The 16399-nt window shown below is 37.0% G+C and overlaps 1 protein-coding gene across 1 annotated transcript in view; it reads right to left on the reverse strand.

Annotated features, from left to right (window-relative positions):
- The window catches only part of trpc5a (transient receptor potential cation channel, subfamily C, member 5a), a 71300-nt gene extending 57464 nt beyond the window's left edge, over window positions 1–13836 (reverse strand). Inside the window, exon 1 of the mRNA XM_052546239.1 lies at window positions 13269–13836. The gene's annotated coding sequence lies outside the window, so the exon portion shown is untranslated. The remainder of the gene's footprint in view (window positions 1–13268) is intronic.
- Between the last annotated feature and the right edge of the window lie 2563 nt (window positions 13837–16399).

Consider the following 16399-nt stretch of genomic DNA (forward strand, 5'->3'; position numbering starts at 1 on the left):
ACCAGTAGTTGACGACAAACGTTCATGACAAATTTATCCATAATCCTCTCTTCAAATCTGCTAGAAACTCCAGGAAGCAAATGGCAAGCATTAATCCAATCATTAACTACATGTTATAATCTTTCAGAGCAACAAAAAAGGCTGACAGCATGAAGGTTTGTCTATTAAATGACCAATCAGAATGGATATTGAAATGACGCAATGCTGTTTGCTTCAGAGTTGCATCCCCAGTCCATTTACAAAACCAATCAAGAGGAAAACCATTCAAGCCAATCAACTTTCAGTATCAGTTCAGAACATCATCAAACCACCATGATATTAAAACAACAGATGAAGATACAATTACATTTTAAACAAAATATCAATAAAATCCATACAAATAAAGGCTCATATAAATAGAACTACTTCAGCTCATCATCACGAGTCTGGGTAGGCTTACTTGAATCAATTACTTTTACATTTAATTGTCCAAACAGTTAATATATATACAAAATGTGTGGTTTTCAATAGGATTTGTGTTTAGACAATCACACTATAATTGTACATATAAAATGTTAAATGAACGTTGACCACATTTACTTGGCCACTGTCTATGGACAGTATCTGGCAATGCTTCAAAGGTAAACAAACTGTAAAATCATTTTAAAGTGAGATTAGTTGCAGAAACCTCTGAATATGGCTTAGCCTACTAGTTTAATTCCTATGGGTGTAGTTTGCAAAACTTGGCTGTTGGGTCCATGTAAACAGTGCTATATGGTAACTTGTCTTACATCCTTCCCATGGTATTCCTGGTATCTTGATATGGAACTAGATTCATATTTTTAGCTGCCTTTAATTTAAAAATTGGATATAACTTCGTACACACTGTGTTGGTGAGCAATACTAAACATTAAACTTTTATTGCAGACCCGCTTCCCTGCTAGGCTGCTATTATAATAACACACTTATGAATGCATTTCTCATTCATTTATACAGAGGGGTGAAATTATTGTTTTTGCTAATCGACAGCTTTTCACAGATGCGGCCCACAAACTCAACCTAGATTATGCCTTTAGGAAACTCCACATACGTGGCTGCTTTCATTGGTCAGGACAAGTATTTCTTTGCTATTTCTGTTTTGTTTCTGTGTATTGATAACGTTCAATTTAGTGTTATTGGTAAGCAAACCAGTGGAATATTCAAAATGGTTTACCATTTTACCAGTTTTGACAGTTCATATCTCAACTCATTCCAAATTGTGCAGATCAGCAAGTGAAAAATATCCCACTAATTTCAGAATAAATGAGAGAACTTGAGTAATTACTGAGATTGACTCCGTGATGAAGTTGCATCTTGCTTTGATCTTCTTCTCTGAAGAAGATGAACAGACACACCAGGTGGCGTCTTCCATATGGTCTCGCTTCAACTGACACCACACATGCACAGACACACACACACACTTATCAGCACACTCAGACTCATTAGCACCCAATTCACACTTTGCGTTGAATTTTACATTATGGGGTCTAACTGGTGTCTAATAGATGCAGATCCCCTAATCCACTCATAATTTAGACGTAATGTTATCTATAATATCTAAAAAAAATTCTGCAGAACTACAGTAGGACTCTGACTTAATTTATTAACATTCTTTCATCTCATCAATTTCAACTATGTACTTTCTGTTGAACCACTGCATTTTGCACTTAAAGTCAGAAATCTAATTCCTTAATGGATCTCACAGGTTTTATTGTGAACAACCTATCCATGCATGTTTTTGAACTTGTAATTTTTAATTCAAATGTTATAACTCCTGTTGAAATGACTTCTCTTTGGTGACAAATGCTGGACTTCAGTCATTTAGTCCACTTAAATCTAGGGATGCACTGCTACCATTTATTTTTTTATTTTTTTATTTTTTTAACTGATCCTAAACCAAAATTCTCAATATCGGATGATACTGATCCATTCATGTTGCATCAGTGTTCATTTTTTTAGCGAAAACTATGATGACAAAAGTTAACTGATTATCTTCGATTACAAGATGACAATTATGTCAATAAACACTAACAATGACTATATCAACATGCAATATTGTTGATGATTAAAGAAGAGACTAAAATGTACTGTATTTACATTTTTTTTTTTTTTATTCTATTTTTATTTTTGTTGAAAAGGGAGGAAAAGTATTATTGTGTGCCTCTACTACACAAGCTTTCATGTGCAGTTCAAATGTTTAAAGAGTTTAAATCCTTAAATCAGAGCTTCTCTGTTAAACTGATACATTTTCAACCTGGTGATTTGCTGAATTTTTGCAATCTGGCAACTATGCACATCATCATTGCAGAAGCGCTGATGATGATCTGAAAACACAGACAAACAAGTAAGCTAGAGTTTAGCGAATCTTTATGTGAGATTTTCGGCTTAAATGAAATTGTCAGCCTTTGTTCTGTCATGAGATCTCGACTATTTTGCTTGCATGATTATATATTTTTGTTTTATTAATTTAACCATTATACAGTATGACGACAATGTTAAGACAAAGTTTTCATGGACTAAAACAAGACTAAATTGCTCAGACATTTACTTTGACATTGACTTAAACATTGGACAAGGTTGACAAAATAAAACTAATACTAAATTTAAAAAGATTAAGACTAAATTAAAACTGGCTGACAAAATTCACACTATGTTGGATTTATATATGTCAAACTGCATCAGAGATTGTTTGGAAATATAACCCCCTGAAATGGTAGGTCTCAGTCTGTTTGTTTTGTGTGCACCAAAGTTCAGATGGTAGTGTTCACTTGTTTAAATTCAATTCTCTAACAGACCATTCCCACTAGAGTTCGTTTTAACTGAACCAAACCTACCAAGTGTGAACACACTTTTACGGTTAACTTCAAGGTCACATTCAGATATGCCTCCTTCAACTGATTCAACCACCAATGGACAAAACCAAGTCTCCTCCCTACTTCCGTTACAACTACACCTCTTTTATTGAAAGAAACTCATTCTGTGGTATACCAACAATGATTTTACCAAACAATAAGCCTCAACTTTTTCATCTTTTAATATCTACAACATGTTAATCCTATGCTGGTGAACACATCAGTGCACTTGCCCCCACTGCAGCTGCTACACCCACACAGCTTTCTGCTCCTTAATGCTAATTTTTAGATACTGGATAAGCACATGATACAGACAAATCTTTCCAAGATCAGTATTGTTTTCTAAATGGATCCTGGTTGTGTCTAGGAAAAAACTAAACCATTGCTTTTATTCTGGTCCTTCTGACTGAAAATCAAGATTGCAGTGATTCTGAGAACTGAGAAGTGAGTTATACAGAGAATTCCCACTTGGGAATCTGCTCCTACAGAACTCAGATGAGCGCTCTGTCGATTGCCATAGAATTGAGAAGTTTGTCATTCACATAGCTGAACACAACAAATGCCCTGTACCTTGAGTGTTTAAATATACAATGAATTGGCTAATTTGAAAGCACAGTTTAAATTGATAATTTAAATAGACAAACGGACAAAGGACAGTTTAAAATCCTTACACTAAAAATCGAGAAAATAATGAAGGTAATAAATAAATAAAAACACAAACTCAGTGTTAACAGATGAGATTAATGCTTTTCATTAACACACACATTGCATATTACATAAACCTATTATTCTGTAATTTCTTTATTCTGTAAGGAAAGGCTTAAATTGATATACAATTACACTCTGTTATCCCTTTACAGTTAATATCATAAAATGCTTGAATTACATGTTGACTTTTAAACCTTAACATCCAGTAACAGTTATTTCAGCTAAATGAATATTTTTGTGCTGCATATTTATTTTTTCCCTCTTATTTAGTCTGTTTGAAGCGCCTCCACTCATTCAGTAAATTCTGAAGTTTAACGCATATTGTCAAGATGAGCCTTCATGCAAAATAGTAACACTTGGGTGAACATGTAACATTTACAGATAAGGAGATAACCTAAAATAAAACATTTTTGCTGAGGAATCATATCACACATTACAAACATGCATCTGTCAAAGTGCCTGACAGGACGAGCGAGTGCTAATGCATTAGCCTGAAGTTTAAAATAAAGCATTCCCATGTTTAGGGCAACTTTGATCACGCACCTGTCCAAAGCAGCTTACTCTGTTTGAAGAAATGCATTATTCAGTGGTATAATTTGATGTGAATGGTGGAAGTTTTGCACGCACAGTGGGGCAGATGCGACTAATTGATAATGACATTTGTTGTCAATGACTTTCATTATCAATTATTACCAATTTGATCAATCAGTTGTTGCAGCCCTATTTAAATCATGTTTATGAATCAGATCTATATCATGCATTTATAAAATAAATAGCCCCGAGGAATTTTCTTTTCATTAAGGCCCATTCACTCCAAACTATAATGGTAACAACACCGAGGAACATTATTGTTGGAATCACTTTCAGAACCATTTTATTCAGAAGATGGATGATAAAAGATTGGCAGCCAACCAGAATCCATCTTGCTTTAAAAAGCTCAAGCATGAAGCATCATAACTGCAGAGCTTACTTAGAAAAAATAGCTTGCTAATGATTATCGGGCATTGGTGTGTATGCTGCATAATTATCATTATAGTTACCTTTCTTGATGTGAATGGACCTTAAATCCCCCCCCCCCCCCCCCCCAAAAAAAAAATAATAATAATTTGGGCCAATGCAGTGTATATCCTACCTATAGAATAGCAGAGAAAGCAATTCTTACTTTAGCCCTCTTTTACTTTCATGTGGTTGCTGTACAGTATAATGATTTCTAGCAATCAATGACCCTTCCTATAAACTTTACCCTGCTTCTAAACCTGAGGAGAAGATAAAGGGAAGGCAAGCGCTTAACAGTCCCAGTGACCCCACTACAGAGCACCACTCTGACCGTGCAATTATCCCTGCAGTCTAATCGCAGATGGTTTAATTGTGTAATTAATCTGTAGTTCTCAGTCCTCTGAAGGCTGCTTATCTCTGAGGAATATCTTTAGAGTATAAGCTGGGCCAAACATTAGCTGATAAATTAGATGGAAACTAAGTGTGCAGACAATCCCTAGTGATCCATCTGAAGTGGAGACTGTTTCTCTTATTGGACTGGGAGCAATTCCGGAGTGCCTGAACACAGTGATACTTCCTTCCATAGCATCTACCAAAAAATATTGACTTATTTACTGCAATAATAAACCATATGATCTGAAAACTTTAATGTACCATGATTTGAAGTATTATACAAAAGAACAGGTTACTAATCATATGAATGACATTGACCATGCTACTTACAAAGTCAATTATCTTGAAATCAGTATTAAAAACAATAGGGAGATTCATATATATCTTTTAGATTAACTTTTAATTATATATTTTTTTTCTGATATAATTTGCATTAAAAAAATGAAAAACAGCATAATTCTAACAACACTAGTAGTCTCGGGCTTTCTGAACCAAACTGTAATATTGTCTTGCTCAAATAGCTTTTCGTTTTCCCTGTTTTTATCCGCATTAAAGAAAAACAAGAGTCATAAAAAAAGAACATTCTGTGCTCTGAGGGGAAATAACTTTAACTTGTACAATCAATGAAAAGCCGCTGACAAGGTCCGAACGGGCACACTGATTAAATCAATACATCGATGAGTATTTTCCAGATTGAATCAGACAGAGAGTATGGATCTTTCAGGAGAATCAAACACAGACGCAACTCATTTGGGCTTGTCTGGTCCTTTGAGATGAGTAAATTAAATTAAAAAGGGCCTGACACAGCACAGTTGCATCTTACATTTACATTTAGTCATTTAGCAGACTAAATTAATTTTTTTTTCTTTTTTTCTTTCTTTTTTTTAATTACGGGAAGCAGAGAGATTAGCACATATAGCTTGAGTCTTAACTAAAGGAACAGGCTGGCACAGATCCCATTCAACTGTGTAGACGTTAACGGGCATTAGAGGCATCAGAAATTGAAGCATGCCATCTCAGAAGCTACAAAACAGCAGATTCTGAAGGATGGCTCGTTTATGCCACTGTAATCCAATTAAACTCCTTGCTGTGCTGTGTGTGTTTAGAAAGAGACAGTCTGCAGTAAACATGTCTGCAAAGATTAATATGAAATTCTAACAGATCTCTAACATTTTTCTTTACACATCTCTTTGTCTATCTATCTATCTATCTATCTATCTATCTATCTATCTATCTATCTATCTGTCTGTCTGTCTGTCTGTCTGTCTGTCTGTCTTTATTACAAGCAACCACTCAGAACACCATGGCGACCTCTTAGAAATGCTCAAGAAAACATATTAATCACTTTAGCAAAGTGCTCAGAACACCTTCACAACTGTACAACCTAGTAAAGGCCAGTAAATTGTTCTCTTGACAAACTTTCCTTTTCTAGCTTCTGTAGTTTTTTTCTGCTGTCGTAACTTATCAATGTGGTCAATTTGTCATGCCCTACAGTTAAAAATTAGAGGAAACCTCTGTCATTTTGCCATTACTCATTTGACAAACCCTAACAAACACTGACAGGCAGACGTATAATGAAAATGTAACATCCGTCTGAGAGGAAGGAAAATGCTTCCTTCTGTCAGATTCTCTAACAATACAAAGCAACTGCATGGCCTCACCATTATATCTTTTCCTTTTAGCAAACTTATGCTCCACTCTCATGTCAGAAAGCCAGGAGCAAACCCATGAGGATGTTTTGGAAGCCTTTAAAATTGCATGAAGAGCTAAGCTCTGAAATCTCTTGTGATCCAAAACAAACTTATAAGCAAAGCACAGAAACATCTTCGGTTTGTGTGATGTAAAGAATGCAAAGACTGGAAGGACTATTGCTGTTCTTCCCAGCATGCTCACATATAAACATGAAAAGCCCAGATCTGCTCCTCCAATGTTTATCCTGCAGGAAGGGGCAAAAGTGTTTTTTGTAATGTAGCTGCTAATTTCATGATCAAATATGAGTCAAGATGTTCTTTTCTAGCGAATTCTAAAATGCGTTGTTTTTCTCTTATTAGAGGCGTTTATTATTGACTATGATGTGGTGAGGATAAGCTATAACTCTCTATGCTTTATTATTTTTTCATTAGTCGGCTGCATGAATCCAAATCATCTGCAAAGCCAGTCCTGCTTCTGTTCAACAGATACTTATATCTTATTAATCCCTAAGTCATACCTGAATGTATTTCCAAAAGCCTGTCTCCAGTTTAACCTTTTAGTTTAATAAACAACCCATAGTCTTCCTGGCATCTGCAACATGCACGCACACACGTAAACACAATTTTCTATCATTTATCCACGTCAACAAACTCGCTGGTCTATGGAAAGCTTTTTAATTCAGTAGCGGCGATAATTACGGGAAAGTATAAGCCATGAGCGAGTTCATCTTGTAAATCATTTTCAGGGTTAAGAGCTGTTCGCCGTGACATATGGAGACGCCGTGACAGTGATGTAGAGCATTGATGTGAGAGTTTAATATGCCAGGCACGTTGAGTTACTCTCCTCTCCGTGAACTTAGGCGATACTTCAAAGCCATGCTTTTGTCATGTCTAAAGAATGTGTCATCGATGTGAGATGGGATCAAAGTTTCTGTTTTGTGTGTCTGAAGCTCGGTTCCATAACCCAGGGAGCTTCTAGCGTGGCATCCTAAACATCATGGGAACTCAAACGTGACTGATTCGGAGCACTCTAAGGCAAATCCCTGTGCCATATCAAGAGCTTGTCTCACATGAAGCGCACGGGAGATCTGACTCAGAATTGACCAACTGGAGACATCTGCATGATACTCTACAAAGCATAAAAACACATATCATACACAGGTTTTGCATAAAATAAGAGCGTTCTACTTAAGATACAGCTATTTTAATTGATACTTTTCTGTATTTGATGAGGATCTGAAGCACATGATACCTTAAATAAGCAGTGTAGGTTTTTATCGGATATTATTCTTACTTGGTCAATAGTTTGAAGTGTGACTTTGCAAAGCATTTATTTTACTGCTTCAAAATCGTATGTTTAATTTAATTTAATGTCTTATTTGTAGTTTGTAATTATTCATTAAATTTACTAGCAATTTTTGAGCAAATTTGAAAAAGTTCAACATAAACACTACACCATTTTTTCAGTTATGTACTACTCTCTGCACTACAAAGCAGCATTTTACTGTATTTTTGAATCATTTGCATAACATTTGATTTAAAAATAAATTTGCAATCTAAACACAGAGGACTCTACTAACAAAAGCTTGTCTGATACTACACTCCATTTAAACACTTGATGAAATTGATTTTTTAGGCTTTAACAAAAGGTCAATAATACATATAAAATTAAATAAATAAAATACCATTATATAAATGTAAAAAAAGTACCAATTTATATTTTCTCAAATAGACCAATGTTAGCATGAATCATTTTAAATTATCTATTCTGAAATAACATTGACCAATCCTTTAAACTTTAGATGTAAATATAATAACAACGACATCCAACAATGTATCCAATGCATTTTATAATTACCAAAACAGTAGGTACATTCTGCATTTCCAATAATGGCACATTATTCTTGCTAAAGAGCACTGGCAGTTTCATTAATGGGTTCTGATTTGATGTACACCACAGAAGCAGCTTGTATGAGTCTGGGCCTCAGAGGAGCTGACTTCTGCTGGACCCAAACACTCAGTCACCGCAAAGCCAGACAGCATTAGCCACCAGACACCCTGCAATTGTATTAGATTTATTATATCTTCTCACAAAGTACAGCTGACCTTCTCCCTTTGTCCTTATTTCTCTTTTCCCTTATTTCTTATCCACTTTTTTACTGTCTTTATCACTGTACCGTTTGGAGAATCTGTGCTTTACTTGTTATCAATAAGTCGTCTTGTCCTGAATGATGCCCTATGACAAAATAACAACCTTTTTTACTCTTAAAACCCCTCTCCTCTCTGAATCAATACTGCAAGGACCCCCAACATTTTCTTTTCACAAAAAACATTGTGGAGTTATATACTATTTAATTAAATGTAATTATTTTTAAACAAAACAAATTTACATTCAGTTGATGAGTCCACTTTTCTGAAGACGGGTTTGGGCCAGTGTGTACACACCTGTATTTGCCTAAGTCCCAAATCTGTTTATCTTATGTAATGCACCATTAAGCAATGTAATCTTTTTTGAGAGGCTAGGTCACTCACTTATAATCAAGGGTTTGAAAGGTTGGACCCTGATGGGTCCTGTGCAATTTTATTACCACCTGGAGATGAACAAATGGGGACAAGGTTAAATTGTTCCCCTGAGACATTAGTCCAAATGAACCCTAGCTTACACACTCAAAGCATATCTTACACTAACAAACTGAATACAATAGGTTATACAGTAAAGTTTTTTTCTTCGGTCACCTCCTAATAGTGTTGCTCACACCAATTTTTTTGTTTTATCTCTGAGCTCCTTTGAGGCAATGAGCCTGGACAGTCCATTTGGGACAAACCCTGTCTACTGCCTCCCTTTTGTTTCGACTGTAAACAGCACCTGGAACAAGTGTATAAACTGGGATCACACTCCTCAGCCCTCAGAGATGGGCAGATATCATTTATTATCCTGTTGCCTTAAAGGCCATCTTTCAATTTAATTTTATAACTAAATTTATACAGAATATTGCATGAAAATGTAAATTTAAAAAGACATACATAAGAATACATATGTTTTACAACACCCACGGGCAGAAATTAAGAAAAAAAAGTGCCTATTCTAAGCTACGCTCCAAAAATCCGCCTTTTCCCAGAGAACGCGTCATATGACGTAACGACAGGCAAACATAGGCGCTGCAGCCCTGGTTCTCAGTGTGGGTTTACGTAGTCTGAGAGGTGGAAAGAGAAAATAGAGATTGTCGTTCTCGTTATTATAGTTATAGTAGGTTTGAGTTGTCACAATGGTGAATTCTTGTGTTTGTTTTGGATGCAACAACTCCAACTTGTCTGGCCATCGGGTCCACCGATTTCCAAACAAGAAACACAAAGATTTCCGTGCTTGGATACGTTTCGTCCAGGCAAAGAGAAGCAATTTCGCTCCTCCTGTGTAAAAAGACACACCCCCTGTACAGTATAGGCTGTCAATTAGGTGCATTTATCTGCATGCCTTACAACCAGTATCCCTCCACGTGACAATAAAAGATCCTTGTTACAACGACTGTATTTATATGAACAGCATATTCCTGTCCTAGCCAGAAGACTAACTGCTTTCATACAGGTACTCCACAGTACATGTGAGCTCATTTACATTATGTCCGTCGGAAATACTAAGAGGTGAGTAGTATAACAGCCGACTAAGTTCGGAATTCCAGCTGTCCGGTTATGTTGTTCAGATATACGGCCCAAACGCTTGACATCTGCAGAAACAGAACAGAAGCTGACCGCCTACATCCTACAACATTCATTTAAAATCTGGGATCTAAATTAATTATTTTAAGACACATGTTGCTGGCATAGATGGTGACAATCTACATGGGTGCTTGAAAAACAACAAAGTCGACAGCAATATTGCTAAATATGATTTATTAAAGATACTGCAATGTGATAAACATGGAGACAACGTTAGCCACAATTAGCTATCGCCTGTGGTCACTCACCAAGACACCTGCCCAATTCTCAACTGATTCTCCTCACACCACAACTCTATCTCTCTCCTCTGTCCATTTACCCTTCCCCTTAACTCTCCCTGACCACTCTCTCGCCTAGGCGGCTCGAAATTATACGGCAATGGCCCATCGTAAGAGTTGACATTTATGCCAACTGCAACCTCTTCACTGTCTGACTCCATTACGAAGAGACGATGTTTACCGGCCGTTGCGTCACTTCCGATCAGAGCGTTTTTTACAACGGAAGTAATTTTAATCACAATTTCTTTTTAAAAACTGTTTTAATGCCAATTTATGATTAATTTCTTCATGCAAGTCCAGTTCCTACACTATTTATCTACACGTTCATTCACAATGATCTTCAACTTGAAAGATGGGCTTTAAGGTATCTGTACACATCCAATGTCTGTTTAAAGACATAATGCAGCATAAAATGGTACTAAAATATGCCACAGCACTGACTCACAGTATCCCAACCAGCGTCTTAAATTCTCTATATTTCATAATTTGTTTCTTCGTTTTTTCTATTCATATTCGCATTGCTCAATTTCATGTTAAAATATTAATGTTATTACATTATTTCTGTATTCATAATGTCTGTATAAATGCAGTTTACATGGGTACTGTCAGAAAGAGAGTTCAAACTGCTGATAAAAGTATCACTATAATCCACAAGCAATGTAAGTAATTCACAAACTGCGTGTTTGTAAGAAACAAATCCATCAAGACGTTTTTAACTGCAAACCATCTCGTCTGAGTTATGAGAGATATATGCATAGATCAAGTGCTGCTTGAAAGCAAAAACAGTCCTAAACAGTTCTAAACAATTGTGCCAGTGGATTTTGATGTGAAAGGACAACAGGGAATGACCATTTTGCAGTGGAGGAAGCATTATTATGAATTAGGGTATTTTGTACAGAAGCGCTAGTGTAAAGGTAAAGTGTCTTAATCATGGATTTGTTTCTTTTAAACATTCAACTTTTCACTTCACAAGATGTTAATTGATGGCCTGGAGTCATAGGCATTACTTGTGGATTATTGTGATGTTTTTATCAGCTCTCATTCTGACAGTACCCATTTACTGCAGAGGAGCCATTGATGAGCAAGTGACATAAAAAAAAAATTCTCCAAATCAGTTCCAATGAAGAAACAAATCTACAGTACATCTAAGATGGTTTGAGTATATGTTCTGCAAATTCAGAAAATCACATCAAAAAGAATGATATTTGCTTACAAAGCCATTATAGCCTAAAAATTTGAACCAACACTGCGACATTAGACTCTTTTAGGATATGTTTGAGATGAATGAACCCATCACACCATTACGATACAATCAAACGATGTTAGACCCTATTAACTAACCAGATTGTAAATGTTACAACTATCATTTGCATCCTTGTGACAATTGCCTTTGAAATATTTTTTGAGCTTCCACAGTTCATTTACAGTAAAGACCTAATAGTGCTGCTCACACCAATTATTTTTTTCCTCAGCTCTCTTGAGGCGATGAGCATGGACAATCTATTAGGACAATCCCTATCTTCCTTACCTCTCTTTCCTCACGTACAGTAACAGTGCCTGGATCGAGTGTATAAATCTTTGATCACAATCTTCAGCCCTCAGAGAGCAGCGGGTATCAATAATTATCCTGTAGCCATCAGTGCCTGCTTCGCAAGTCTTACATGCATTGAAGAATTTTTTTTTTTTTTACATAACCATTAGAGCCTGGCTTTTTTAATAGAGATAGACTGATGGTTAGTTTGACCAATATTTGTCCTGATATTCAATCTTTTCAGCTTATTAGATCTCTACTATATGTAAATGATGCCACTTGATTAATCACAATGGAAAAGCAGCCACAATGATATTTCCAAGTAGAACAACTTATTTAATGCATTGTATCAATGCTTTTAAAAATCAGCCATTTGTGAAAAGTGAAAAGTGTTTCGTTTAAGATTCAGAGAGCCCTTGTTAAGGATGAAAATAAATCTGCCACCATCTACTTTGCAAACAACTTTGAATAAATAATCTCCACTATAATCAATAATAACATAATTCAGAATGTATATGCTGTTGTATTATGATCAATAATAATTGTATATAGAAAAAAAGCAAAAATAAAGCAATTAAAAATCTGTTCTGCATGGTTATTGGAAGCTTGCATATAAAATAATGTATGGTTTAGTCATCAAAAATCAATATTGTGTGATCTCTAAGTTGAACTCAAACCAACACTGCAGCATTATGCGTCCATGCAGTAATCAGGATCATTCAAGATGATGAAACCCCAATACACTATTACAACAACATTTTAAGTTGTTAGAAGACCCTTTAAGTAAACAGAACTTGAATTTTGTGATAACTCTTATTGTATCCTTGGTCTAAATATTGGCAGTGAAATCTCATTAAGCTTCTCAGTTTCATTACAATCTGAATAAAAACACTTCATTTACTTTACAGAGCAGGTTTGCATGGCCAGTTGCATGGTATGTCCACTCGTTTTTAACAAACGCACGCACTAACACCTGCAGATGTAGGTAGGAAGCTTTCACTTCTTGCGCTGCATCAAATGATGCTCGACAAAAGACGTTTTAAAACTTCAAAGCGAATGTATCGAATCCCCGTATGGCGTCGCTTACCTGATGCGCCTTCCTACATGGATATTCAATCGCCCCTCGTATCAAACAAGGGGTCTCTGATGAGGGTGTTCCGTGGTCTTCTTTTGTGACAGGAGTCTGGAATACTGTTTATCTCTGGCGTCCTCCCGAGATCCTCATATTCCCCACGAAGAGCCAGTAGAAGGTGTGCGGCGAATGTACGAGTCTCTTTTCTTTCCTATCTCTTCCTTTCTCAGTCTCTCACTCATGCATTAACACAAACAGCACACACGCCCCAGTGGTCTCCCCACGCGTAAACGCCATGAGGAGCATCCCTGACTCCAATGCGCATTTTATCGCTCCTATACGCGCGGCTTTTTTCAGTGTACTCAACCCAGCGCAGTTCGTACGGTACAGAAATATTAAGGTTTGGCCAGCCGAAAGGCTGTTTAACTCACATTGCCCATGGACGCTAGATACAGGTGGTTTTGCGAATCCCTGACGTTTTCTTCCAAAAGTGCGGAGCGAGGAAAATTAAAAAAAAACAAGTAAGTCTCGCACGCGCCTTGTCTTCGTATTGGGCTTCGCGGCAGATGCAAAGATTCCAGCGTTCGCGCGCTGCGGTTGTCATGGTGTCAGACTGAGGGATGCTGCTGTGGCGCTTGATTCGTGACATCACACAACCGTTTGAATTGCCACAAGTTTTCTTTTATTGGTTAACACTTAACGGGGTTTCCCTTCATATGATTTAACTCTTAAATGTTTGAGTTGGGGATGATTTTGCAACAATGTAAAAAAAAAAAAAAAAAAAAAATGGGGATCATTATGTTACAGAAATAGATACATTTATAAATAAAAATGTCGTCATCGTTTAATCAGCCGTCGTTCCAAATCCGTGTAGACTTTTTGTCGAACACAAAATTAGATGTTTTGAAGAATTTTTCTGCTGCATTGGATTCTTCCATTTCACAAACCATGTTGAATATTGAATCGTATGCTTTAAACGTGTTAGTAATATACTACTATTTAAAACAAATAAAATGCAGCCTGTTGAAGGAATATTTAATACTAAAACTGACGTGACATACAGTCAAGTATGCCCACACTCGGAATTCGTGCTCTGCATTTAACCCATCCAAAGTGCACACACACAGTAGTGAACACACACACACACACACACACACCATGAACACACACCCGGAGCAATGGGCAGCAATTAATGCTGTGGCGCAGTTGGGGGTTCGGTTTCTTGCTCAAGGACATGTGGGTTGAGAAAGCACTGTACATACAAACCTCCACACCTACAATTCCTACCAGCCTGAGACTCAAACTTATAAGCTTTGGAGTACGATTCCGAATCTTTAACCATTAGGCCACGACCTCCCCTTCTTTGAAAATGAAACTTTGCTCAAAATGTAGCTACTCATTCTCAGCCCATCCAAGATGTATTTGTTACATCTTGTCTTGCCTATTGGGAGTGGAATCACAGATGTAACAGCACCTGCTCTCAAATGTGTGAGTCAGTGATGTGTTTGGACAGGGCTTTGTAAATGTATGTCCCTGGATGTTTCTTCTGGCACCTCAAAGCATAGATTTGATTCACAATACCCGTTTTGCTCTTATTAGCCGAGGACCTGAACACAAGAGAAACATTACAGAGTCCCACTGTGATCTCACACTCATCACCATTAAATAATCATTAAATACACAAACTCCTCTCAGCTCAATCCATCATCAAAGGCAAATTTCCCTAATCTTGTCAGATGAATCTGGGCTCTCTGCCCTCAACAAAATCTACATCTTTCTCTTGCATTCAGATCTCATTTTAAAGTCCTGAAAACACTGAGGGAAGCAAATGAATGCACCATTTATATTTTCCCTGTTGGCAAAAGCAACACATTACCCTTCCTTTACATTTCCCCTATATGTTTTTAAATTCAAAGAATAGTTCACCCGATAGTGAAAATGAGCTGATAGAATGAGAGTTCAGATGACTGTAGTCAATAAATAATGTCTTGTGAAGTGAAAATCTGCATGTTTGCAATAAACAAATCAATCCTTCAGTTATTTTAACTTTAATCAATGTTTCTGGCTAAAATAAGAGTCCTCTTTCCATAATATTGCTTTCTCAAGATAAAAAGTTGCCTTGTCTAAATCAGGAGAGAGATTTGCACAGATGAAGCACCATTCATAAATGAAAACAGTTCTATCAAATAAGTCGAAAGACAACAGGGAATAGACTCTTCCATTGGAGGAAGCATTATTATGAATTATGGACTTGTATTTTGGCTAGAAACAGCAGTACAGATAATTTACTGCATTAAAAGAACAGTTCATCCAGAATTTTAATTTGTTTTAAAGTCAGCAACCGTCACAAAGCTTTGGACTGTTGGTTGTGGTTTCTCCCTTTGTGTCCACATTTGGTTGTTTTTGTTCTTATTATTAGTTAATCACCTCATTGTGCTCACCTGCCCCTCGTTCTCTGCCCAATATTAGTTCCTTTCTCGTGTTCTAGTTTGTTTGGTTATTATGGATGTCTATGTGTATGTGTTGTGCTGCCTTCTGTCTGTTGATTCTATTAAAGTTTTATTAGAATTATTTGTCTTTGTCAACCTGGCTGTTCTCACACACCGTGACAGAATAACCCACCAAGCAGTTTAAGTAGCGACACTCCTCCTCTCCGTTTTGTTTCCATTTTTGATTTTTTTACTTATGGATTATTTCAAGGATCTCCTTTCCCCGCTGATGGAGAGCCAGATCCCTCCGCGACTGACGAGTCACCGTGGGCCGGCAGTCCACCAGCTCCACCAGGCTCCCTCGTCGACCATCTGACACCTCAGGACTCCACTCCTCTGATCCCGCCTCATCCCTCTGTCCCTCAGGCTCTGTCAGGCTCTTCCTTCCCTCTGGCTCCACCTCAGTCCTCTGTCTCGCCAGCTCCACCGAGGCGGGGATCTGGAAGGCCATGGTGGAGCTGTTACCCTCTGCCTTGACCCTCCGGATCCTTGGTGTTGGCCTTGCTCATCGCTTCCCCGATGTTATTAGAATAATTTGCCTTCGTCCTGCCTGTTCTCACACACCAAACCATGAAAGCAATGATCTGAACATCTGAACACTTAATGATATATTTGTTTCCTACAAACAAGCAGCTTTGTGCTTTACAAAATGTTCAT

Source organism: Carassius gibelio, chromosome B1 (assembly GCF_023724105.1).
Source record: "Carassius gibelio isolate Cgi1373 ecotype wild population from Czech Republic chromosome B1, carGib1.2-hapl.c, whole genome shotgun sequence".
NCBI classification, from domain to species: domain Eukaryota; kingdom Metazoa; phylum Chordata; class Actinopteri; order Cypriniformes; family Cyprinidae; genus Carassius; species Carassius gibelio.